Here is a 24,623-nt window from a genome sequence, read left to right on the forward strand (position 1 = left end):
GGGGGGCATAATCTTAGAATAAGGGGCTGCTCTTTCAAAACTGAGATGAGGAGAAACTTCTTCACTCAGAGGGTGGTAGGTCTGTGGAATTTGCTGCCCCAGAAAGCTGTGGAAGCTGCATCATTAAATAAATTTAAAACAGAAATAGACAGTTTCCTAGAAGTAAAGGGAATTAAGGGTTACGGGGAGCGGGCAGGAAATTGGACATGAGTCTAGGTTCGGAACGGTCATAGCCCTGTGGGTAGCGGAGCGGGCCCAGGGGCCGTGTAGCCTGGTTCTGCTCCTACTTCTGGTGTTCTAATTCTGTGTTAGATTTCAGGAGATGGTTTTATTCCTGTTCCTGGCTGGGGTGGAGATTGCCTTTACAGAAGGTAAGTACTGTAGAAAATATAGGGGCAGAGTGATCTCCTGGATGAGTTTCGATCGACTAGATGGGTCGGAGAGGAATTTCCCAGATTTTTTCTCCCAAATTGGCCATTGGGTTTTTTAATCTGGTTTTTCGCCTCTCCCGGGAGATCACATGGGTTCGGGTGGGATGGAGAGTGATAGTAGATTTGAGGTTAGGATCAGATCAGCCATGATCTTATTGAATGGTGGAGCAGGCTCGAGGGGCCGATTGGCCTACTCCTGCTCCTATTTCTTATGTTCTTATGTTCTTATCCTGACTCTTGTAAAGGAGCCTTCTGTTCCATGCCTAGGAGCTCTGGACCATGGAAGGGAGCGGCTGGGACACATTTCTTACAGGCCTCAAGATTAACTCACATGGGGACTTTCCTGTCAGTGAAGAGCGAGGAGAAAGACCAACGTGCCATTTGCCCCTCTCAGTGTGGCCCTGAAGGACTGTGTCCAGGCTGAAGTTCTGTTCCCGCCGTACAATCCTCCCCCAGATTGTCCTTTCTGAGCTCCAGCCAGGTGATGCTAAACACTCAGGTGGGAAAGAAGAAAATCTACAACAATGTGTTTAAAACAAAGCTGATTATTTGACATTTATAAAAGAAAGACTTGCATTTCTATAGCGCCTTTCACGACCTCAGGACATCCCAAAGCACTTACAGGCAATGAAGTACTTTTGAAGTGGAGTCACTGTTGTAATGTGGCAGCCAATTTGCATACAACAAGCTCCCACAAACAGCAACATGATAATGACCAGGTAATCTTATTTTTTTTGTTATGTTGATTGAAGGATAAATATTGACCAGGACACCGGGGATAACTCCCCTGCTCTTCTTCGAAATGGTGCCATGGGATATTTTACATCCACCTGAGAGCGCAGACGGGGCCTCAGTTTAACTTCTCCAGAATATTAAATTCCAGCCCAGTTATAGGGGTTATTAACATCAGCAGAAACAAACCCCAACTGTCAGAACGAACACGGTTCAGTCCTGGATGTGATTAACAGCAGCAACAACAGCAGAATCCAACCTCTGCAGTCACATGTGAACTCGCTGGTGTCTCAGCAGGTTGGATGAATCAGTGAATCTCTTCCCACACACAGAGCAAGTGAACGGCCTCTCCCCAGTGTGAACATGCTGGTGTTTCAGTAGTTGGGATGAATGGGCGAATCCTTTCCCACACACGGAGCAGGTGAATGGCCTCTCCCCAGTGTGAACTCGCTGGTGTGTCAGCAGATCCTTTTTGCTTTTAAAGCACTTCTCGCAGTCAGAACATTTAAAAGGTCTCTCATCAGTGTGAACAAGCTGGTGTTTAGTAAGCTGGGATGACTGAGTGAATCCCTTCCCACATACGGAGCAGGTGAATGGCCTCTCCCCAGTGTGGGTGCGCTGGTGTACAGTGAGGTCAGATGATCGCCTGAACCCAGTCCCACAGTGAGAGCACCTGAATGGTCTCTCGTCAGTGTGAACATGTTGATGACACGTCAGTTCCCTGGAACTTTTATAGCACTTCGCACAGTCCGGACATTTAAAAGGTCTCTTGTCAGTATGAACTCGCCGGTGTTTCAGCAGGGCAGAGGAATGAGTGCATCCCTTCCCACACTCGGGGCAGGTGAACAGTGTCTCCCCGGTGTGACTGTGTCGATGAATTTCTAGCTCAAACGGGAAACTGAATCCTTTCCCACAGTCTCCACATTTATACGATTTCTCCCCAGTGTGACTGCGCTTGTGTCTCGACAGGCCAGATGATCGACTGAAGCCTCATCCACATTGAGAACACGTGTACGGTTACTCCCCACTGTGAACGATGCTTTTTGCTTCCATGCTCAAATCTGATGATATTCAGGTCCCAATGAATCAACTGACTCTGTCAGATCTTGATGTGATGTTTTGTTTGAGTTTCACGTCTTCAAATCCTCCCCTTCTAATACCCTGTAAAATGAATTTAAAACAGGAAAAAGGGAGCGTGAGAGAGAACACACAAAAACACAAAGGCAGGTTGTGAAATTGAGCTCAATGAATCTGGTCATTTGTGGGGTCGGCACCAGAAAAAAGTGACCATGAAAGCTGCCGGATTGTCGTAAAAACCCAACTGGTTCACTGATGTCCTTCAGGGAAGGGAACCTGCCACCTGGTCTGGGCCTACACACGACTCTGGCCTCTATGGGAGGAGAGAGAGAGAGAGGTGGGAGTGGGAGGGGTCAAAGGAGAGAGACTTTATACATCTGCAGCTCAACAACAACTTTGACAAAAACTCCCAAACCAGCAACCTCCAGCTCGTAGAAGGACAAGGGAAGCAGGTACATGGGAACACAATCACCACCAAGTTCCCCTCCAAGTCACTCACCATCCTGACTTAGACAAATATCACCGTTCTTTGCTGAGTCAAAATCTGGTAACACCGGGCATTGTGGGAGTATCTTCACCACACGGACTGCAGCGGTTCAAGAAGAAGGCCCACCATCACCTTCTCAACGGGACACTGGGGATTGGCAATATATGCTGGCCTTGCTAGCGATGCCCATATCCCAAGAATTAATTTTTAAAATCTGCATGTAAAACGGATTAAAAGCCTTTACAGAAATAATTGTTCCTAAAACAATACTCTTTTACACTGTGCGAACAGTGTCTGCTTAGCAACCTAATCTCCCCCAGAATCCACCTCCCTTGACAGTCCCACATTGGAAATTGTTGGGCCCTCCTGGGCCCAGAAGTACTGGGTGTTAAACCCAGCAGCTTCTCCTCCATCTCCACTCCAGCTCAAACTGAAGCAGCAAAAAGACCTACACAGGCGGCCAGGAACTGACTTCCATCAGCCTGCAATAAAACTCTTCCCGACAGCCTCTGACTAATGGCGGCCACAGCACCCACAATTCCCCATGCCCCAGAAACCGCTCTGATTCTGATTGAGTTTTTTGATGAGGTAACAGAGAGGGTTGATGAGGGCAATGCGCTAAATGTGGTGTACATGGATTTCCAAAAGGTGTTCGACAAAGTGCCACATAATAGGCTTGCCAGTAAAGTTGAAGCCCATGGAATAAAAGGGACAGTGGCAGCATGGATAGGAAATTGGCTAAGTGACAGAAAACAGAGCGTAGTGGTGAACGGTTGTTTTTCGGACTGGAGGAAGGTACACAGTGGTGTTCCCCAGGTGTCGGTACCAGGATCACTGCTTTACTTGATATATATTAATGAGTTAGACTTGGGTGTACAGGGCACGATTTCAAAATTTGCAGATGACACAAAACTTGGAAGTATAGTGAACAGTGAGGAGGATAGTGATAGACTTCAAGAAGACATAGGCTGCTGGAATGGGCGGACACGTGGCAGATGAAATTTAATGCAGAAAAGTGCGAAGTGGTACATTTTGGTAGGAAGAACGAGGAGAGGTAATATAAACTAAAGGGTACAATCCTAAAGGTGGTGCATGAACAGAGAGACCTGGGGGTATGTGTGCACAAATCGTTGAAGGTGGCAGAGCAGGTTGAGAAAGTGGTTAAAAAAGCATACGGGATCCTGGGCTTTATAAATAGAGGCATAGAGTCCAAAAGCAAGGAAGTTATGATGAACCTTCATAAAACACTGGTTCGGCCTCAACTGGCGAATTGTGTCCAATTCTGGGCACCGCACTTTATGAAGGATGTGAAGGCCTTAGAGAGGGTGCAGAAAAGATTGACAAGAATGGTTCCAGGGATAAGGGAAGAGGGACTTCAGTTACGTGGATAGACTGGAGAAGCTGGGGTTGTTCTCCTTAGAGCAGAGAAGGTTGGGAGGAGATTTGATGGAGGTGTTCAAAATCATGAGGTGTCTGGACAGAGTAGATAGAGAGAAACTGTTCCCATTGGTGGAAGGGTCGAGAACCAGAGGACACAGATTTAAGGGGATTGGCAGAAGAACCAAAGGGGACATGAGGAAAAACTTTTTTATGCAGCGAGTGGTTAGGATCTGGAATGCACTGCCTGAAAGGGTGGTGGAGGCAGATTCAATCACGGCTTTCAAAAGGGAATTGGATAAGTTCCTGAAGTAAAGAAATGTGCAGGGTTACGGGGAAAGGGCGGGGAGTGGGGCTAGCTGAAGTGGTCTTGCAGAGAGCCAGCACGGGGCTCGAGGGGCCGAATGGCCTCCTTCTGTGCTGTAACCATTCTATGATTCTATAAAATATTAGAACATAAGAACATAAGAACTAGGAGCAGGAGTAGGCCAATCGGCCCCTCGAGCCTGCTCCGCCATTCAATAAGATCATGGCTGATCTGATCCTAACCGACAATCCACTATCACAGAACCATCTCCTGAATCTAACAGAATTAGACACACGAAATAGGAGCAGGATCAGGCTACACGGCCCCTGGGCCCGCTCCGCTACCCACAGGGCAATGACCGATCCGATCCTAGACTCATGTCCAAATTCCTGCCCGCTCCCCGTAACCCTTAATTCCCTTTACTTCTAGGAAACTGTCTATTTCTGTTTTAAATTTATGTAATGATGTAGCTTCTATAGCTTTTTGGGGCAGCATATCCCACGGACCTACCACCCTCTGAGTGAAGTAGTTCCTCCTCATCTCAGTTTTGAAAGAGCAGCCCCTTATTCTAAGACTATGCCCCCTAGTTCTAGTTTCACCCATCATCGGGAACATCCTCCCCGCATCCACCCGATCCAACCCCTTCACAATCGTATATGTTTCAATAAGATCGCCTCTCATTCTTCTGAACTCCAATGAGTAGATTCCCAATCTACTCAACCTCTCCTCATATATCCACCCCTTCATCCCCGGGATTAACCGAGTGAACCTTCTTTGTACTGACTCGAGAGTAAGTATATCTTTTCTTAAGTATGGACACCAAAACTGTACGCAGTATTCCAGGTGCGGTCTCACCAATACCTTGTACAACTGAAGCAATACCTCCCTATTTTTATATTCTATCCCCCTAGCAATGAAAGCCAACATTCCATTGGCCTTCTTAATCACTTGCTGCACCTGCATACTAACCCTTTGAGTTTCATGCACCAGGACCCCCAGATCCCTTTGTACTTCAGTACTTTCCAGTTTCTTGCCATTAAGATAAGAACTTGCTCTACGATTTTTCCTGCCAAAGTGCATAACCTCACACTTTCCAGTATTGTATTCCATCTGCCAAATCTCTGCCCACTTACTTAGCCTGTCGATGTCCCCTTGCAGGTTTTTTTATGTCCTCCTCACTCACTACTTTCCCTCCCATCTTAGTATCATCTGCAAACTTTGATATGTTACACTCGGTCCCCTCCTCCAAATCGTTAATATAGATTGTAAAGAGTTGGGGACCCAGCACTGACCCCTGCGGAACACCACTAGTTACTGATTGCCAGTCTGAGAATGAACCATTTATCCCAACTCTCTGCCTTCTGTTAGATAGCCAATCCTCTATCCATGCCAGAATATTACCCCCAATCCCGTGATTTTTATCTTAAGCAATAATCTTTTGTGTGGCACCTTGTCAAATGCCGTTTGGAAGTCTAAATACACTACGTCCACTGGTTCCCCTTTATCCACCCTATATGTTACTTCCTCAAAGAACTCCAGCAAATTTGTCAAACATGACTTCCCCTTCATAAAACCATGCTGACTTTGTCCTATTAAATTATGATTATCCAAATGTCCTGTTACTGTCTCCTTAATAATGGACTCCAAAATTTTACCTACCACAGATGTTAGGCTAACCGGTCTATAGTCTCCAGCCTTCTGTCTCCTGCCCTTTTTAAATAAGGGTGTTACATTAGCAGTTTTCCAGTCTGCCGGGACCTTTGCCGAGTCCAGGGAGTTTTGGAAAATATTACCAATGCATCCACAATCCCTACCGCCACTTCCCTCAAGACCCTAGGATGTAAGCCATCAGGTCCAGGTGATTTATCCGCCTTGAGTCCCATTATTTTACCGAGTACCACTTCCTTAGTGATTTTGATTGTGTTTAGCTCCTCCCCCCCTTTAGCCCCCTGTTTGTCCAGTGTTGGGATATTCTCAGTGTCTTCTACTGTAAAGACTGATGTAAAATATTCATTCAGTGTTTTTGCCATCTCCATATTTCCCACCAATAATTTCCCGGCCTCATCCTCGAAGGGACCAACATTTACTTTAGCCACCCTTTTTCTTTTTATATAACTATAAACACTCTTACTATCTGTTTTTATATTTTTTGCTAATTTACTTTCATAATCTATCTTCCCTTTCTTAATCAATCTTTTTGTTATTTTTTGCTGTCTTCTAAAGTTTTCCCAATCCTCTATCCTCCCACTAGATTTGGCTACCTTATATGCCCTTGTTTTTAGTCGAATACTATCCTTAATTTATTTACTTAGCCACGGATGGCTGTCTTTTCTTTTACACCCTTTTCTTCTCAGTGGAATATATTTTTTTTGGAAGTTGTAAAATAACTCCTTAAATGTACACCACTGATCATATATCGCTTTACACTTTAATCTATTTTCCCAATCCACTCTACTCAATTCCGCTCTCATAACTTCATAGTCTCCTTTATTCAAGCTTAGCACGCTTGTTTGAGATCCAACCTTCTCACCCTCTAATTGAATATGGAATTCAACCATGTTATGGTCACTCATTCCAAGGGGATCCTTTACTAGGACATTTTTAATTAATCCCATCTCGTTACACAGGACCAGATCTAAGGTTGCTTGCCCCCTGGTCGGTTCAGTTACATACTGCTCAAGAAACCCATCCCTAATACACTCAATGAACTCATCCTCAAGGCAGCCCTGCCCAATTTGATTTGTCCAATTAATATGATAGTTAAAATCCCCCATAATTATAGATGTTCCCTTATTACAAGCCTCAAATATTTCCTGATTGATACTCCGTCCAACAGAGTTGCCACTGTTCGGAGGCCTATAGACTACGCCCACTAGTGTTTTTTTCCCCTTATTATTCCTTACCTCCACCCAAACTGTTTCATTATCCTGATCTTTTGACCCAATATCATTTCTCTGTATTACAGTGATTCCTTCCTTTATTAACATAGCCACCCCACCTCCCCTTCCTTCCTGCCTGTCCTTCCTGATCGTTAAATAACCTGGTATGTTTAATTCCCAGACATTGTCACCCTGCAGCCATGTTTCTGTAATGGCCACAAGATCATACCCATATGTAGTTATTTGTGCCATTAACTCGTCTATTTTGTTACGAATGCTATGTGCATTCAGATAGAGAACTTTCAAAGATGTTTTGTGACACTTAGTTCCTGCTTTTGCCCTTTTTATTACTTTACCTTTTACTCCATACCTTCTGCCCCTTCCTGACACGCTCTGGTTTTTAATTTCCCCACTGCCACCTAAGTCTATGACCTTCTCTGTTGTCATTTTTATTATTTGCTCTCTAGGAATCTCCCCCCCACTAGTTAGTTTAAACTCCTCTCTACAGCCCTAGTTATATGATCCACCAGGACTCTAGTCCCAGCACTGGCCAAGTGAAGCCCGTCCCAATGGAACAGCTCCCTCCTGCCCCAGTACTGGTGCCAGTGTCCCAGGAAGCAAAACCCATTTCTCCCACACCAGTCTTTGAGCCACGCATTTAACTCTCTAATTTTATTTGTCCTAGCCAAATTCGCTCGTGGCTCAGGTAATAATCCAGAGATTATTACCCTTGTGGTTCTGCTTTTTAATTTGGCCCCTAGCTGCTCAAACTCCCTCAGCAGAACCTCCTTCCTTGTCCTATCTATTTCGTTGGTACCAACATGGACCACGACAACTGGATCCTTCCCCTCCCACTCCAAGTTTCTCTCCAGTCCAGAGGAGATGTCCTTAGCCCTGGCACTGGGCAGGCAACACAGCCTTCGGGACTCTCGCTCTCGGCTGCAAAGAACTCTATCTATCCCCCTAACGATACTATCCCCTACCACTACAACATTTCTTTTAACTCCCCCCACTTGAATGGCCCCCTGCTCCACGGTGCTGTGGCCAGGTTGCTCAACCTCCCTGCAGTCCCTGTTCCCATCCTCACAGGGAGTAAGAGCCTCGAACCTGTTGGACAAGTGCAAGGGCTGCGGCTCCTCCAACACTACCTCCTGGATCCCCGTACCTGCCTCACTTCTAGTCACACCATCCTGACCTTGGCCACGGACTATATCTGAATTAATTAATCTAATTGGTGTGACTACCTCATGATACACAGAGTCCAGGTAACTCTCCCCCTCCCTGATGTGTCTCAGTGTTTGAAGCTCGGACTCCAGCTCTTCAACATGGAGCTGGAGTTCCTTGAGCAGCCAACACTTACTGCAAATGTGATCACTGTGAGCATCAATGGTGTTCACGAGCTCCCACATATTGCAGCAGCAACACATCGCCTGATCTCCCATTCTATGTAATTAATTACATTTATTAATATTATTCTTAAATATCCTCTGCCCCGATTCTAGATGGTGAATATCACACCTTAGAAACTATAAACCAAAGAGATTTAAGCTTAAAAGGGAGAAATACTTACCAACCAATCACTTACCCGCTTTCTGGTGACGTCACACTTGGATTACTTTTTACCTCTCTCCTTCCAGACTGGAGACTGGTCTTACTTGGTCTCTGGGACTTTTATAGCCCCGGTCTGCCGCTCGAGATTCCCGCCGACGCTGTGAGACCTTACCTGGTCTCTGGGACTTTTATAGCCCCGGTCTGCCGCTCGAGATTCCCGCCGACACTGTGAGGCCTTACCTGGTCTCTGGGACTTTTATAGCCCCGCTTTGCCGCTCGAGATTCCCGCCGACACTGTGAGGCCTTACCTGGTCTCTGGGACTTTTATAGCCCCGCTCTGCCGCTCGAGATTCCCGCCGACACTGTGAGGCCTTACCTGGCCTCTGGGGCTTTTATAGCCCCGCTCTGCTGCTCGAGATTCCCGCCGACGCTGTGAGGCCTTACCTGGTCTCTGGGACTTTTATAGCCCCGCTCTGCCGCTCGAGATTCCCGCCGATGCTGTGAGGCCTTACCTGGTCTCTGGGACTTTTATAGCCCCGCTCTGCCGCTCGAGATTCCCGCCAACGCTGTGAGGCCTTACCTGGTCTCTGGGACTTTTATAGCCCCGCTCTGCCGCTCGAGATTCCCGCCGATGCTGTGAGGCCTTACCTGGGGCTCTGGGACCATTTAACTGTCCTGACTGTGGGAAGAGTTTTAAAAGCCCCGGGGAGCTGAAGAGACACCAGCTTGTTCACACTGATGAGAGACCCTTTAAATGTTCTGAGTGTGGGAAGAGTTTTAAAATCCCCTGGGAGCTCAAGCAACACCAGCGAGTTCACACTGGGGAGAAGATGTTCACCTGCTTCGTGTGTGGGAAGGGATTCACTCGGTCCTCCAACCTGATGAAACACCAGCGAGTTCACACTGGAGAGAACCCCTTTAAATGTTCTGACTGTGGGAAGAGCTTTAAAAGCTCCGGGGATCTGAAGAGACACCGGCTCCTCCACACTGGGGAGAGGCCGTTCACCTGCTCCGAGTGTGGGAAGGGATTCGCTCAATCATCCCACCTGCTGGCACACCAGCGCCTCCGCACTGGGGAGGGGAAATTCATCTGCTCCATGTGTGGGAAGGGATTCACTGAATCATCCAACCTGCAGAGACACCAGCGAGTTCACACTGACAAGAGATCCTTTAAATGTTCTGACTGTGGGAAGACCTTTAAAAGATCCAGGGATCTGAAGGGACACCAGCTTGTTCACACTAACGAGAGAGCCTTTAAATGTTCTGAGTGTGGGAAGAGTTTTAAAAGCTCCGGGGATCTGAAGAAACACTGGCTCCTCCACACTGCGGAGTGGCCATTCACCTGCTCTGTGTGTGGGAAGGGATTCGCTCGGTCCTTCAAACTGCTGACACATCAGTGAGTTCACACTGGAGAGAGACCTTTTAAATGTTCTGACTGTGGGAAGAGCTTTAAAAGGTCCGGGGATCTGAAGAGACACCGGCTCCTCCACACTGGTGAGAGGCCGTTCACCTGCTCCGTATGTGGGAAGGGATTCACTGAGTCATCCACCCTCCTGTCACACCAGCTTGTTCACACTGACGAGAGACCCTTTAAATGTTCTGACTGTGGGAAGAGCTTTAAAAGCTCTAAGAACCTTAAGAGACACCAGCGTCTTCACACTGATCATCGAATCTAACATCACAGAAGGAGGTGATTCGGCCCATCGTGTCTGTGCCTGCTCTTTGAAACAGCTGTCCAATTTAGTCCCAAACCCCAGCTTTATCCCCAGAACTCTGCAAATTAGTCCTCTTCAAGTACATGTCCAATTACCGTTTGAAAGTTCCTGTGGAACCTGATTCCAGCATCCTTTCAGATGGTGCGTTCCAGATCTTAACAAACCTCTGTGTGAAAACAATTCTCCTCATTCCCCTCTAGTTCTTTTAGCAACTGTTTTAAATCTGTGACCTTTAGTTACCGACCCACTTGCCAGAGTGAACATTTACTCCCTACTTGCTCGATCAAAACCCCTCATCATTTTGAACACCTCTATTAGGTCTCCTCTTAACCTTCTCTGCTCTAAGGGGAACAATCCCAGCTTCTCCAATCTCTCCACATAACTGAAGTCCCTCATCCCTGGTACCATCCTGGTCAACCTCCTCTGTACCCTCTCCAAGGCCTTGACATCCTTCCTAAAGTGTGGTGCCTTCGAGGGAGTGCAGCGTAGGTTTACCAGAATGATACCCGGACTTCAAGGGTTAAGTTACGAGGAGAGATTATATAAATTAGGGTTGTATTCCCTGGAATTTAGAAGGTTAAGGTGTGATCTGAGTGAAGTTTTCAGGATATTAAGGGGAACAGATAGGGTAGATAGAAAGAAACTATTTCTGCTGGTTGGGGATTCTAGGACTGGGGGCACAGTCTAAAAATTAGAGCCAGACCTTTCAGGAGTGAAATTAGGAAACACTTCTACACACAAAGGGTGGTAGAAGTTTGGAACTCTCTTCCACAAACTGTCATTGATGTGAGATCAATTGTTAATTTTAAATCTGAGATTGATAGGTTTTCGTTACCCAAATGTATTAAGGGACATGGGCCAAAGGCGGGTGTATGGAGTTAGGTCACAGATCAGCCATGATCTCATTGAATGGCGGAACAGGCTCGAGGGGCTGAATGGCCTCCTCCTGTTCCTATGTTTCTAACTAGTGATTTGTAAAGGTTTAGTGTAACTTCCTTGTTTTTGTATTCAATGGCCCTATTTACAAAGCCAAGTATCCCATACGCTTTCTGAAATGCCTCACCTGTAGTGTATGTGCTTTAAGGCAGAGCTACTTTTTACAGCTCCTGTATACTCTAGTACCGGCAGTAACCACTCGGTATATAAGCTGTGTGCATGCCTCTGTACCCCAGTCTAGAGATGACCCTCCTCCAGTAAAGACCTGTTATTTGTTTATGTACAGCATCCGTGTAATTATTTATCCACTGAACCACGGATCTAACAGTGGCGACGAGTGTTGATGCGAATCTACCTGCAACATAAAAAATAAAAAAAATAGTCGAGTCCAGGAACACGGGCGTCGACCGCGAGCAACCGCCCAGCAGTCAGGCAGAGATCCAACTTCGCTGGGGAGGCTATGGAGAGCCGGGCTTGGTTCCCCAGCCACAACGAGCAGCAAGAGACCGACGACAGGTCCAGAGCAGACCCTTCCCAAGCAGCGGCGGCTGGAGCCGACCGACGGCAGAGAGAGAGAGCCAGGCAGCGTCGACGGGGTAAGAAAGAGGGTGAAGAGTGCAGGGCACAGCTGGGGGTTGATCGCCGAGCGGCGTCGAGGAAAAATACTGCAAACCGGAGAGAGAGAGGATAAGAAACAGCCGGGTTCTCATCTGAGCGGCGTCGACAAATATCAAGAGAAGAACACGCAGAGCACAGCCAGGGATCACGGGCTGATCAGGGTCCACGGGGCGAAGCAAGGGGAGATGCCATTGAGCCGCGGAGAAGCAGGGAGAGCGCGGGAGGTGCCATTGAGCTGCGGAGAAGAAGGAAGAGCACGGGAGACGCCATTTTGCGAAGCCGCAGCGGAGAAGACGGGCGAGCGCGGGAAGGAAGGAAAGCGCGGGAGATGCCATTTTGTGCCAGCGGAGAAGAATGGGAAGCGCGGGAGGTGCCATTGGGGATAGTTAACGCACAACCAAGGATGCCGAAGAGTGGCAGTATCTCTACGTTCAACAATGAAGTTGAAGATTGGGCGACATATGTGGAACGTATTGAGGTGTACTGCAGGGCGAATGAAGTGCCAGATGCTAATAAAGCACTGGTTCTGTTAAATTCCATGGGTGCAAAAACTTATGGGTTACTGCGAAATCTAATAACCCCAGAGAAGCCGGTAAACAAGAATTTTGAAAGCATAGTAGAAATCCTACAGGACCACTTAAACCCCACACCGCTGCTGATAGCAGAACGATTTAAGTTCCATAAAAGGAACCAACACAAAGATGAAAGCAATGCTGAGTACCTAACGGAACTGCGCAAGCTATCGAAATACTGCCAGTTTGGAGCGGGACTAGCAGACACGTTAAGGGACAAGTTTGTGTGTGGGCTACAAAGTGAAGGAACCCAGAAACGGCTTCTATCAGAAAAGGACCTTACGCTGGACAAAGCTTTCAATATGGCAGTATCACACGAAGCAGCCGCAAGGGGCGCTGCAGAGATACAACGGAGACCGCAAAAATACGGCACCAACGAAATGACCTATGGAACAGGGAAGTGCTATTGCTGTGGCAGAACAACACATGACCAGAAAGATTGTTGGTTCAAGGACCAAGTGTGCAGAGAGTGTGGGAAAGCAGAACACATAGCAAGAGTCTGCAGGTCTGGGAAGAAAACCAACAGTAAGAAATTTCCACAGGAGAAGTACAAAAAGGTACACGAGGTGATGGACAGTGGTTCAGATGAACAGAAAAGTGACACAGACTCCGGAGCAAGGAGCTGGGTTGTCTGAAACTACATAATGTAACCGAAATGGAGGATCACCAGACTATCTGGGTTACACTCAAGATAGATGGAGTCCAAGTGGAAATGGAATTGGACACAGGGTCAGCTCTAACAGTCATAAATCAAAGAGACTACAAGCGGCTATTTTCACACATACCCTGGAAAGCAACAGAGATTGTCTTGAAGACGTATACGGGGCAAAAAGTCTACCCCAAAGGAAAAATAAGGGTGAAAGTGACATATAAAGGTCAGGAAATACCTAAAATGGATATATATGTATTGCCAAATGGAGGACCACCACTGCTAGGACGTGAATGGATCCGGAAGATACATTTAGATTGGCATTCCATACAGGCACTGAAGGTGGAGGCCAAAAAGGATGACGACGTCACATCTGGACGACTGTCTAAAATGCTAACTGACGCAAAAGAAGTGTTCCAGGAGGGACTAGGAACACTAAAAGGAATAACAGCAACAATTAAAATAGAGGATAATGCAAGCCCAAAGTTTCTGAAGGCCAGACCAGTGCCTTATGTGATCAGACCAGCGGTTGAAGCAGAGCTGGAAGGGTTGGAACGTTCAGGAGTACTGTCCAAAGTGGACTAGAGCGAGTGGGCTACACCCATTGTTCCTGTAATGAAGAGGTCGTTGAGTAATATGCCTGGGGAACCAAAGAAGGTCCGCATCTGTGGGGATTTTAAGGTGACAGTGAACCCAGTCCTTCACACGGTGCAATATCCACTTCCACGAATTGAGGATATTTTTGCCTCACTATCTGGTGGTAAACGCTTCACCAAAATTGATCTAGCCCAGGCGTACTTGCAAATGGAGGTAGAAGAAGCTTCAAAACATTACCTTACGATCAACACCCATAAAGGTCTCTATCAATACAACCGGCTGGTGTTTGGAGTAGCCTCGGCTCCGGCTATCTGGCAAAGGGCGATGGATCAGGTCCTGCAAGGGATTCCAGGGACCCAGTGTTATTTGGACGACATCTTGGTCACGGGCAAAAATGACGGTGATCACCTCGCTAACTTGGAGAAGGTGCTCACCAGATTAAAGGAATATGGGCTACGAGCTAATCGCCACAAGTGCGAGTTTTTCCAGAAACAGATCTCGTATTGCGGCCACGTCATCGATGAAGAGAGGTTACATAAGTCCCCTGACAAGATTGAGGCAGTAGTCAAGGCTCCAGCACCAGAAAATGTGTCACAACTGAGGTCGTTCCTCGGGCTGGTAAACTATTACCACAAGTTCTTACCAAATTTGTCTACGGTATTACACCCGCTGAACACCCTACTGCAAACAGGGGTACCATGGAAGTGGGATGACGAACGTAGACGAGCTTTCCAGAAGTGTAAAGAATTGATCACATCAAAAGAGGTGTTGGCCCATTTCAACCCAGCACTACCAATTCGTTTGGCATGTGATGCATCACCCTACGGCATTGGAGCGGTGCTGTCGCACAAATTCCCAGATGGGTTGGAGACGCCAGTAGCCTTTGCGTCTCGGTCACTAACCTCAGCCGAGCGCAACTACGCCCAGATTGACAGGGAGGCCCTCAGCCTAGTATGGGGAGTAAAAAAATTCAACCATTATCTGCATGGGCAGAAGTTCACCTTGCTGACTGACCACCAACCACTTGTCTCCATCTTTAATCCTAAGAAGGGCATACCAGTAATGACTGCACAGCGGTTACAAAGATGGTCCCTGTTTCTAGGGGTGAATCAATATGAAATAGAATATAAAGGCACGAAACAGCATGGGAACGCTGATGGGCTATCGCGCCTGCCACTGCCTATGGTGGAGGAAGCACCAGCAGTGGACCCTATCGAGATATTTTATTCGTCGATAATTGAACGATTGCCAGTAACAAACGCATATATAGAGAAGGAGACCCGCAATGATCCGACGCTGTCACGGGTATATGAATTGACGGTGAGGGGATGGCCAACACACGGCGACTCACTGTTGCCAGCATTCTCATCCAGAAGAGAACAGCCGTCAGTATGCCAGGGGACAGTGATGTGTGGATCCAGAGTGGTGATTCCACCCAAGTTAAGGGAGAGAGTGCTACAGGAGCTACATGAAGGTCATCTGGGGGGAGTGAAAATGAAAAGCCTTGCTAGGGCTTATGTGTGGTGGCTGGGAATCGATCAACAAATCAAAGACTTAACTAAGAGCTGCTTAGGATGCCAGAAGGTCCAAAATGCACCACCACATGCCCCTCTACACCCATGGGAGTGGCCCTCCTCTCCATGGCAACGGGTGCACATTGATTTCGCTGGTCCATTCATGGACTCAATGTTCTTAATAGCAGTGGATGCTCATTCAAAGTGGCCTGAGGTGATAAAGATATCTTCAACCACTACAGAGAAAACGATTGCAGTCCTACGGACCATATTTGCCAGAAACGGTTTGCCAGAGCAGATCTGCTCTGATAATGGACCACAGTTTGTGTCCAACGAGTTCCAAAAATTCATGAAAAGGAATGGGGTAAGGCATTACACATCCGCCCCGTATCATCCAGCCACCAATGGATTGGCTGAGAGGTTCGTACAAACCTTTAAGAAGGCGATAAAGGCCATGTGCGATGAGGAAATTCCACTACAGCATAAGATGGACAATTTCTTATTAGCCTACCGAAACGCGACACATGCAGTTACCAACCAGACCCCGGCCATGATGTTCTTTAACCGAAGGTTGAGATCTCGTCTGGACTTGCTCAGACCAAATGTGCGAAGAAATGTTGAGGACAAACAATTCCAGCACATCAACGAGAAGCCGACAAGGAGCTTCAATGTAGGGCAACCAGTCTTGGCCCGTGACTATCGAACAGAGAAGTGGCAACCCGGAATGATATGTACAAGGCAGGGGCCATTAATGTACACAGTGGATGTCAGGGAGAACATTGTGAGATGCCACGTCGATCCGATCTTAGCATCACAGGAAGGCGTCAACCCCATGTCTCGAGTACCTGGGGATGAACCCGACATACCGGTAGCATCTACTTCAGACCCAGTAGCAGTGGAACCCGATGAACTACCCGATGAAAAGGGGTCAGAATCACCTCTGCACCAAGAACAAGAACCTCCGGAAAGGCACTATCCCGAAAGGGTCAGGAAGCCGCCCCAAAGACTAAATCTTTAAATGGACTTTTGTTATTGAATGTACATGTAAAAATGTAATTGTTATTTGAATATTAAGGGGGTGTTATTAATCTAAAAAGGGAGGAATTGTAGTGTATGTGCTTTAAGTCAGAACTACTTTTTACAGCTCCTGTATACTGTAGTACCGGCAGTAACCACTCCGGTATATAAGCTGTGTGCATGCCTCTGTACCCCAGTCTAGAGATGACCCTCCTCCAGTAAAGACCTGTAATTTGTTTACGTACAGCATCCATGTAATTATTTATCCACTGAACCACGGATCTAACATCACCAACTTGCCGCAGCACTTTCAAAGATTTGTGAATATGGACCCCCAGGTCCCTCTGCTCTTGCACCCCCTCAAAATAGTCCCATTTAAATTATACGGCCTCTCCCTGTTGTTTCTCCCAAAGTGCATCACTTCACACTTATCCTCATTTAATTTCATCTGCCTTGTGTCTGCTCATTTCACAGTCTGTCTCTGTCCTCCTGAAGTCTGCTACTACTATGCTCACTATTTACTACGTTGCCAAGTTTTGTATCATCCGTAAACTTTGAAATTTTACACCTATACCCAAGTCCACGTCAGTTATATATAACAAGAAAAACAATGGTCCTAATCCCGACCCCTGGGGGAACGCACTGCATACTTCCCTCCAGTCAGAAAAACATCCCTCAGCACTGCTCACTGTCTCCTCTCCCTTAGCCAATTATACCCAAATTACCATCAGCCCTTTAATTCCCTGTGCTTCTATTTTCCGAGTAAGTCTCTTATGTGGTACTTTATCAAATGCATTTAGAAAGTCCATGAATACAACATCTGCTGCACTACCTTCATCAACCCTCTGTTACTTCATCAAAGAACTCAATCAGGTTAGTCAGACACGATTTACCTTTAACAAATCCATACTGGCTGCCCCTTATTAACCCATGCTTCTCCAAGTGAGAATTAATTTTGTCCTTGACAATGGTCTCTAGTCGTTCTCCCACCACTGACATGAGACTGATTGGCCTGTAGTTACCAGGTTTATCCCTCTCCCCTTTTTTAAACAGGGGTGTAACATTTGCAATCCTCCAGTCCTCTGGCACCACTCCCATATATCTGAGGGAGATTTAAAGATTGTGGTCGGAGCTTCTGCTATCTCCACCCTAGCTTCCCTTAGCTATCTAGGATGCATCCCATCTGGACCGGGTGACTTGTTAACTTTGAGTGATGACAACCTATTTAGCACCTCCTTTCTATCTATTTTTATCCAATTTCTCTACTCCCCCCTCCTCTACTGCGACATTAACTTCATCCTCTTCTTTTGTGAAGACAGATGCTAAGTATTCATTTAGTGCCTCAGCCACGCCCTCTGCCTCCGTATGATGAGCTCCTATTTGGTCCCTAATCGGCCCCACCATTCCTTTAACTATCCTTTTACTTTTCATATGTTTATAGAAGATTTTTGGGTTCTCTTTTATGTTACCTGCTGATCTTTTCTCATATTGTCTCTTTGCCCTTATATCCTGTTTCAATTTCCCCGCACTCTCTGTATTCTGCCTGGTTTTTGACTGTATTCTGTACCTGACATTTGTCATAAACCTCCTTTTTCTGTTTTATTCTAACCTCGATATCCTTTGTCATCCAGGGAGCTCCAGCTTTGGATGTCCCATCTTTCCTCCTTATGAGAATATGCTTGGCTTGTACCCGAACTATCTCAGCCCTGAAGGCCTGCCATTGGTCATTCACTGTTTTCCTGGACAATCTTTGTTTCCAGTCTACCTGTGCTCGATCCCTTCTCAAATCACTGAAATTGGCTCTCTTCCAGCTGGGTATTTTCACCGTTGATTTTATTTTGTCCCTTTCCATAACTACTTTAAACCTAATGATATTGTGATCACTGTTAACCAGATCCCTCCTGCCCCAGAACCGATGAGAGACCCTTTAAATGTTCTGACTGTGCAAAGAGGTTTCAGAGTTCATCCAACCTGCTGAGTCACCAGCGAGTTCACACAGATCCTCAAAGACAGGAAGATGTTTTAGAAAGGCTGGCAGCACTAAAAGTTCACAGCTATCTCAGAATAGTGTCCCTTTCATTACAATCTCGTGGAACAAGAAGAATCACTGTCCCTTTAACTACCACAAATCCCTGTGTGGAGGGGAGGGGGAGATACAGTCTGTCCCAGTAACTGTCGCACAACAGAATCAGTGACCCTGTCCCATAAGGGCTTGACCCTCCCCACTCCCTGCTTTTCCTCAAGTGTCTCATCCTTAAAATTCTCATCCTTGTTTTCAAATCCCTCTGTGGCCTCGCCCCTCCCTATCTCTGTAATCTCTTCTAGCTTCACAACCCCGACCCCCCCCCCGAGATATCTGCGCTCCTCTAATTCCGGCCTCTTGAGCATCCCCGATTTTAATCGTTCCACCATTGGCGGCCGTGCCTTCAGTTGCCTGGGCCCTAAGCTCTGGAATTCAAATCAAATCAAATCAAATCAACTTTTATTGTCATTGTTCGTGCACAAGTGCAGTACAACGAAATGTAGGCTTGCGGCTCCCGAGAGTGTACATTTAGATTAAGACATTTAAACATTCAACATACATTTGGCTTGTAATACATTAACATAAACATAACCATAACCATAATAAAGTGCATTGGCAGATGTGCAGGCTTTAGAGTTTATTTGTGGAGTTCAGTAGGATGACAGCCCTGGGAAAGAAGCTCCCTAAACCTCTCCATCTCTCTACCTCTCTCTCCTTCTTTAAGGTGCTCCTTAAAACCTACCTCTTTGACCGAGCTTTTGGTCATTGAACATTTGCATATTGGTTTATGATTGGCCCGCAGGCATCTGTAAGGAATACCTATTATATTCACATGTGATCACATGCTGAGTTGTCATTGGCCTGCAGGCATGTGTAAGGACTGCTATTGTTTAGAAGACCCAGGGACCCTGACTCCATCTTGTCCACATGGTGCTGCTGTGAGAAAGCTTACAGACCTGATGCTTCATTAAAAGAGGTTAAACTGTAATACTCCGTTGTCCTGCAATTTATTATTTTTGTACAAAGTGTGCAAAAGAAGACATGGTGTCAGAACAGGGATTTGAAATGGACATCGTTGGAGCTCCCTTACCTCAAATGAATTGGGAATCCTTGAACTTACATAGAGAATGGTGCAAGTTCAAGCAACACGTGGAATTAATGTTCTCGGGTCCGTTGAAAAGAAAAGGAGAGGAAGAAAAATGCAGCTATCTACTCTTGTGGATCGAAGAAAAAGGGAGAGACATTTTTAACACATGGTCTCTCACCGCAGATGAAGCAAAGGTACTGAAAAGTTATTTTGACCGTTTTGAAGCATATGTGATGCCCAAGACAAATGCGATATTCGCTAGGTACAAGTTTCAGGAGAAAGTACAAGGAGCTAGTGAGTCGTTTGAACAGTTCGTGACTGAGTTAAAACTGCTGGTAAAAGACTGTGGCCTAGAAATTGAGTGGGCTTAGCGCCCATTTTGCGGCGCTAGAGGGCATTGCGCTGGACTTACAGCCGGTTTTGAAATTGACTAGGGCCCAACATCGGCGTTACACCGGTAGCACTGCGCCGGCACCGATGACGTCATCGGTGTGCGCAGCGTCCCGGTTGCCGTGGTGACGGGCCCCAGCGCCGAAATTCAGTTGCGGCCGCCTCCCCCGTGGCAGCCGCAACTAAGACTCTGGCAACAGAGTCTTACACGACTTTGCGCCGGCGCATAAAGGTGGAGCGGCGGCCGGCCGCTTTCCCGCCGGCCGCCTGCCCGCACCTCCCTCCCCGGACTCCCCCACCGCCCCCCCCGCGGAACAGATGCTTCTCGGCTGCGAGCCCGGCACTTCCCCGAGGTGCCGGGCTCATTTTTGTGGCGATTTAACCGGCCAGCGGGCGGGTGCAGGCAGCTCCTCCTTAACTGAAGGAGGAGGCCTGCACTTCCCGAGCCTGCCGCACCGCATCGGGCGCCGCAGCGCCGGAATAGCGCCGCAATGCGGCGCGTAGCGCCAGTTTTCAGGCGCAAACAGCCTTCAGTAGCGCCGGCAGCCGTTTGGGCGTGGCGCTACTGAATTTTTGGCGCGCACAGCGCGACTTAGCACCGGCGCTAAATTTCCGGCGTTAAGCCCCGGCGCAGCGCAAACTCAATTTCTAGGCCTGTGTATATGCAGATAAAGATGAGATGGTCAGAGACCGCATAGAAACATAGAAGATAGGAGCAGGAGTAGGCCATTCGGCACTTCGAGCCTGCTCCGCCATTCAATGAGATCATGGCTGATCATCCAAATTCAGTACCCTGCCCCTGCCTTCTCCCCATATCCCTTGATCCCTTTAGCCTTAAGAAATATATCCAACTCTTTCTTGAACATATTTAATGAACTGGCCTCCACCGCCCTCTGTGGCAGAGAATTCCACATGTTCACCACTCTCTGGGTGAAGAAATTCCTCCTCATTTCAGTCCTAAATGGCTTACCCCTTATCCTTAGACTATGACCCCTGGTTCTGGACTCCCCGGCCATCAGAAACATCCTTCCTGCATCTAGTCTGTCCAGGCCTGACAGAATTTTATAGGTTTCGATGAGATCCCCTCGTGTTTGGAATACATTCAGCTAAAGTGAGAGAGAAACTTTTGAATGTTGGGTCCGGGCTAACGCTGGACAAAGCTATGGACATAGCTAGATCGCACGAGATAGCCCAAGCACAGTTGAAAACCATAACCGGCGCCACGAGCAGCTCGAGTGAACAGACAGTGCACGCAGTTAATAGATACACATCAAAGAACACTGCCCAGAGAGCGTGTTTCAGAACAGAAAGAACAGCAAGAGTTCTAAAAATGGGCGACACAGACATAAAACGCTTCAAAAACTGTGGATATTGTGGAAACAACTGGCATGGAGAAAAGGAGTACTGCCCTGCCAAAGGAAGGCAATGTACTAAATGTGGTAAACGGAACCACTTTGCTAAAGTTTGCAAGACTGTTTTTGGAAAAGCAGTACACACAGTGAGTGACAGCCAAATGCCAGATAGAGAGCCAAATGCAGAGGAACTGTTTATTGATTCTGTGTCACAGAAAAAACAGATTTCAGAGACAGAGCAAGCCTATGCCGATATTGAGATAGGAAAACAAGGCAAAGAGCTTAAGTTTAAACTAGGCACTGGATCTCAGGTTAATGTAATTCCTCTGAGTGAGTATCACAGCTTGAAGGACGAGTGTGAGCTACAGCCCACCTCACGCAGACTGACCGGCTATGGGGGTGAGCAGCTCATTGTAAAAGGCACATGTGTGATGAAATGCAAGTACAAAGAAAGCGACATGATGTTGAACTTTTACATTATTGACACTCGAGCACCTCCAGTGCTAGGTCTAAAGGCATGTTTAGACATGGAGCTCGTCAAGCTAGTGCTATCATTGACAGCACCAGTTGAGAAGCAGACAGTCATGGAAGAGTTTGCTGACGTTTTCAAAGGAATCGGACTATTCCCAGGTGAATGCACTATTCACCTTGACCCAGAAGCAACCCCTGTGGTTTGCCCACCGAGAAGGATACCCCTTGCTCTATGTAGTCGCCTGAAGGAGGAGCTGCAGAGCATGGAGAATACAGAAATCATCATCCGGGAAACAGAACCGACAGAGTGGGTCAACACATTAGTAGTGGTTGAGAAACCACGTACAGGCAAGCTCAGAGTCTGTCTCGACCCCAGAGATTTGAACAAGGCTATCAAACACCCTCACTACCCTCTACCACCGCTAGATGACATCACACCCAAGCTAGTGGGAGCACGTTACTTCAGTGTAATGGACGCACGATCAGGATACTGGAATATCAAGCTCACGGAAGAGTCATCTAAGCTAACAACGTTCAACACACCATTTGGACGCTACCAATTTCTGTGTTTACCATTTGGTCTTATCTCAGCTCAGGATGAATTCCAGCGGAAGATCGACGAAACCTATGAAGGCCTCGATGGAGTAGTTGCAATCGTAGACAACATCCTCATTTATGGCAGGAATAGAGAGGAACATGACAGGAACCTCCGTGCAATGCTACAAAGATCACGGGAGAAAGGTATCCGGCTCAACCCCGAGAAAAGCATAATCGGATCCACCGAGATCAGTTGTTTTGGGCATCACCTCTCAACTGATGGCATTAAGCTGGAGCCAGAGAAAATCTCCGCCATCAAGAAGATGGAGCCACTGAAGAACCGCGCAGAGCTAGAGACAGTACTAGGCATGGTTAACTATTTAGCCAAGTTTGCCCTGAGCCTCTCCGAAATCAACGCACCCATGCGTCAGTTGCTCAAACAATCCAATGAGTTCCTGTGGGACAAATAACATGACACAGCATTTCAGAAAATGAAAGACCTAATCACCAGAGAACCAGGACCAGTCCTTGCCTACTTCGACCCCAACAAAGAGCTCAGACTACAAGTGGATGCATCAAAGTACGGACTAGGCGCAGTATTACTGCAAGAAGGAAAGCCCATCGGCTACGCTTTCAGATTTCTCACAGACAGTGAAATCAACTATGCTCAAATCGAGAAAGAGCTATATGCAATTCTGTTTGGATGTAAGCGTTTCCACCAGTACGTCTATGGCCGACAAGTCATTGTGGAATCCGACCACAAGCCCCTTGAGTCAATCATGAGGAAACCACTAGCCGCAGCCCCACCAAGGCTACAGAGAATGACCCTTCAGCTACAGAAGTACGACTTCACAATCATTCACCGTCCAGGCAAAGACATTCCTGTCGCAGACTCGCTCTCCAGAAAGTCTCTTAGCTACCAGGACAGCAGCCTCAGTGAAGGCATGGATGTGCAGGTGCACATGGTGTACAACAGCTTACCTGTGAGTGACTCAAAACTGAAGGAGATCCGAGCAGAAACAGAGAAAGATGCACAACTCACACTGCTGAGCAAAGTCATACATGAAGGATGGCCTGAGGAAAGGAGGAAATGCCCTCAGAGTATATCTGAATTCTGGAACCACAGAGACGAACTGTCACAAATCAACGGAATCATCTTCAAAGGGGAGAAAATTATTATTCCTACCAGTCTCAGAGAAGAGATTTTGACAATAATTCATGCTGGACATATGGGCATGGAAAAATGCAAACAAAGAGCACGTGACATTATGTTTTGGCCTGGAATGTGCAAACACATTGAGGACATTGTCGGAAAATGTTCCATTTGTCTAGAACGCCGCCCATCAAATGTCAAAGAGCCCATGATACCTCACTGTATCCCAGACAGGCCCTGGCAGGTCGCGGCAACGGATCTGTTCACATGGAACAACGAGGACTACATAGTGACTGTTGATTACTACAGCAGATATTTTGAATTGGACAAGCTTCACAGCACCACATCTGCAGCTGTGATCCACAAGCTAAAGGCAGCCTTTGCCAGGCATGGCATTGTAGAGACCTTAGTCTCAGACAATGGGCCCCAATACAAATCAAAAGAGTTTGAGTTGCTGCCAAGGCATGGGATTTCACACATGTCACATCAAGCCCACATTACCCTCAAAGTAATGGTCTTGCTGAAAAAACTGTCCAGATTGCAAAAACACTCATGGACAAAGCCAAAGCGGACAAAAGAGACCCCTACATCAGTCTCCTTGAGTACTGCAACACTCCGGTTGACAACTTCAAGTCACCAGCACAGCTGTTGATGAGCCGTAGACTTTGCTCAATCCTTCCAAGCACCAACCAGCAGCTGCAGCCAGAGGTCGTCAGCTGCAAGCAAGTGCATGGAAAACGTGTACAGAGACAGCAACACCAAAAGAGAATACTATGACAGGTCAGCTAGACTACTGCTGCTGCTGCACAATGGAGAATCCAGCAGTCATCATCAAGCCAGCTGACACTGAGCGATCGTATCACGTCCGCACCCCAGAAGGACAGGTGTACCGCCGCAATCGCAGGCACCTCCTGAACACCAAGGAACAACACCATCATTCCGATGAGAGGATCAGTTCAACAGAGTGTGATGAACAGAGCAATACACAAAACAGATCATGCTTACCTGAACCTAAACCTGAACCGGAATTGTTGACCGATTCAGGAGCATGCTCAGTTCCATACCACACAAGGTCGGGATGAGAGGTCAAGCCTAGAGTTATCCTTGACTTGTGAACTGTCAAAGGGTGTAGGCGGATCGCTGCCCTAAAA

The 24,623-nt window shown here is 47.1% G+C and overlaps 2 pseudogenes; one reads left to right on the plus strand and one right to left on the minus strand.

The window, feature by feature from the left end:
- The window catches only part of LOC147118466 (uncharacterized), a 51,770-nt pseudogene that overhangs the window by 23,700 nt on the left and 3,447 nt on the right, over positions 1 to 24,623 (plus strand).
- LOC147118467 (uncharacterized) lies at positions 1,431 to 2,180 on the minus strand (annotated as a pseudogene).

The sequence above is a fragment of the Somniosus microcephalus genome, chromosome 4, assembly GCF_052327205.1.
Source record: "Somniosus microcephalus isolate GS21.2 chromosome 4, FLI_Smic_1.0, whole genome shotgun sequence".
NCBI lineage: Eukaryota > Metazoa > Chordata > Chondrichthyes > Squaliformes > Somniosidae > Somniosus > Somniosus microcephalus.